Source organism: Cololabis saira, chromosome 17 (assembly GCF_033807715.1).
Source record: "Cololabis saira isolate AMF1-May2022 chromosome 17, fColSai1.1, whole genome shotgun sequence".
Lineage (NCBI taxonomy): Eukaryota > Metazoa > Chordata > Actinopteri > Beloniformes > Belonidae > Cololabis > Cololabis saira.
The window spans coordinates 28,229,346-28,232,668 of record NC_084603.1 but is presented as its reverse complement, the minus strand read 5'-3'; the positions used below and the strand labels follow the sequence as shown (position 1 = coordinate 28,232,668).

The window sequence follows — 3,323 nt, the reverse complement described above, 5'->3', positions numbered from 1 at the left end:
AACCTACATAGGGCTGAATTCAAAGGGACCAAGAAAACTGAAGTGAAAAAATGTAATTGCATTAGCTACATTTCTATAGCGTCCCTGTGCTTGTTTGCATGCCTGGCAATGTCGGGGCATGTTGCTCATGAGAAGATAGATGGTGTCTCCTCCCAGATCTGGACCATGAGGCCTCACTGAGCTCCTGGACAGTGTGAAGTGGAACTTGCATTATTGAAACACTGGCCAAAATGGCATTAAATAAGATCAAATATAATTATGACAAAGCAGACTGTGCTGGGTTTTGTATTAAAAGTGATGGAACTAGGGACAGATGCAATGTGTAGAATCTGTCAGTCATGGTTAGATTTGTCTGTAAAGGCATTGCAGGGACCTGACTGGTCTGCTTGACCTCAGTGAGTTAAGTGCTGAATTTATCACCACCCAAATTCTTGAGCATCTTTCTGACTCAGGCTTTAGTGCAGCTAAAATGATCAGTCAGTGCTACGATGGAGCGTATGTCATGAGTGGGGTTCAGGCCTTATTGCAAAATAAGGTGGGGGAGGATTTTCCTTAAATCCACTGCTATAACCACCAGCTGCACTTGGCCGTGGTCCATGCAAGCAGAGCCATGTGCAAAAACCTTTTTCGATCTATCAGGATCACTGCACTCATTTAACTAGGATGTTCCCTCCCTTAAAGGACTGTTGGAGATCAGGTAGACAAACCGCCATGATGTGACCAAGTACCATGATGGAGAATCAGGATGCTATTATGAGTATCCTGTCAGAGGTTACAGAGGACGGAGCCGCTGCTGTTCATATCTGTACAGAGGCATCAGGACTATTGATGATGTTAAGGAAGCATCATTTCTTTGAAATAGGACATTTCTCATAAAAGTTCTAGGTTCCTGGAAGTCTGCAAATGCTATGCTGCAGGCTCATTCTGTTGAAACTGTGCTGTGCTTCAGAAATAGTCAGTGCATCTCTGCAGGCTCTGAAGCAGATGAGAGATGAGGAGAGTGAGACATTAACCAGCACGCCTGCACCACCTGCTAAAAGAAAGAGAACCATGAGCTCACTGCTCACAGGTAAAGCGGTTATGTCCACTGTAGGCCATGCAGGATACTCCATGACTCCTGGCTGGGCTCTGAAGGGAGATATTCTCAACATTTTGGACATAGCTATTGTAGAGATGGAGACAAGATTCTCCAAAAGCAATCTTGATCTCATGAAAGCAGTTAATTGCCTTCAACCTCGATCGCCCTCTTTTCTGGATGTTGTCATGTTAAGTACTCTGCAGAAGATGGCAGGAAGTGACAGTGACAAACTTTCCAATGAGATTATTGTTGCAAAAATAATGTTGGTAAAAGAATTAAAAAAGACTGATGATGATGGCATTGTAGAGTCCGTGGACCTCTCCACCGTTGGCAAATATCTGCACGGGTATAAGAATGCATTTCCTCAGCTCCATTGCATGTACGTGATCTCCCTTGTGATTGAAATATCATCTGCATCCTGTGAGAGTCACATCCACTACAGTTCCATACCTGCCTCACTCACCTGCCAGCTCCTTATCTGTCTCTATGGCTTCATTCTCCCACCTCCCACACCTGGTCCACACCTGCAATCAGGGCTGGGCTGCTACTTCAGCACTCCACTCCCAGCCATCACTGCCAGCTTGATCTTTGTGTTATGTAAGTCTTTCCAGCACTCACCCTTGGACTGATCAGCTGGTTTTGACCCTGCCTGTCCCCGACCTGTTGGCCCGTCTCCATAATCACCTCAGCCTTCTGTCCCCGACCACGACTTCTGCCTGAGTGTTACTGCTCTCTGTGTTTCTGCTCCCTGGACTGGCTGGGGATTCCTCTGACTGACCGGTGTTTCAGTTCCTGTGTTCCAGCTTCCAGATCAAACCAAATCAAATCAATCTTTATTTCTATAGCGCTTTTCATACAAATAAAAAATGCAACACAAAGCGCTTTACATAAAACTTAATGCACAAGAACAAACAACAAGAACAGCTAGTTAAAACAAGGGTATACGAGAAAGACTAAAAGGAATCAGCTAAAAGCCCATTTAAAAAGTTGAGTCTTGAGCCTGCTTTTAAAAATGTCAACAGTGTCTGCGGCCCTGAGGTGACGTGGGCCGTAGGAGTGAAATGATGCCTCAGCGTGGGCTATGGTTCTAACTTTGGGGATGATTAAAAGGCGGGTGCCGGAGGACCTCAGGGTCCGCCAGGGTTTATAGGGTAAAAGCAGATCAGACAGATGAGAAGGCCCGAGACCATTAAGAGATTTAAAAACTAATAAGAGAACCTTAAAATCGATCCTGAAGTGCACGGGGAGCCAATGCAGCGATTCTAAAACTGGTGTAATGTGAGCCCGCCTTCTGGTCTTCATCAGCACGTGTGCTGCTCAGATCTGCTCAGCGACCACACCAGCGGTTTTCTTGTATTCACTCTCCTGCCACTCTGAGCGTTACCACGCTCCTGAGGACTGAACTCTGCCTTGCATCTTATTCTGCTCTATTTCCTGCTGTGAGGTTGCGTTTAATAAAGACTTTTGCTTAACACTCCGTGCCATTGTGCTGCACCCTCGGCAGCAAGAGCTCTTTCTCCACTTTGTCTTGTGTTCTTATCGCCTTCCACCGCATTATGCTACATGAGAGAAGTCTGACAAGTGCAAAACAGGCCTAGGTATGGATGCATTTGTTAGGACTTTTGCACAGGAAAGCAGACAACTGATGCTATAATGACTGATATAAGCCATGCTGTGTATAAAACTAAAGAAATAAAAAGAACAAATACATAAAGATATAAATAAAAGAAAAAAAACATATCTGGACATAAGCAGACAGATTAAAAAGAAAAAGATAAATGCAGCCTCAACATTTGTGCCAGTCCCAAGCCCGGGTAAATGCAGAGGGGAGGTCAGAAGGGCATCCAACATAAAACATATGACACAAATCAAATGAATCAAAGATATATGGATAGATGAACTGATATAACATAGTTTGCATGCATTTAGGGGTTTGGGGGGAAGTGACATCCCAAATTTTTTTCTGACTCTTACCACACCCAGACTCGCATCCCTGTTATTCTACCTGCAATCCTTAGTGGGACCCAATGACTTCTTTACTTTCCATTGACTGCATCAGTTTATTACTCTGCTGCAAACTCCTGTCATCCCCAAATCAAGTATTTATCAGTGAATTCTGTGATTGGAGACATCGGGGAACGGCTAGCGACAAAGAAAAGAGTGCAGAACATAGACAAAGCATGCTGTGTTTAATGTACGGTACTCGTCTAAAAACACTTGCAGAGCCGACGCTTCTCTTGCTCGA

At 44.5% G+C, this 3,323-nt stretch overlaps 1 protein-coding gene across 1 annotated transcript in view; it reads right to left on the bottom strand.

Annotated features, from left to right (window-relative positions):
• The window catches only part of LOC133463244 (uncharacterized), a 401,257-nt gene that overhangs the window by 335,326 nt on the left and 62,608 nt on the right, over positions 1–3,323 (bottom strand). The window lies entirely within an intron of this gene.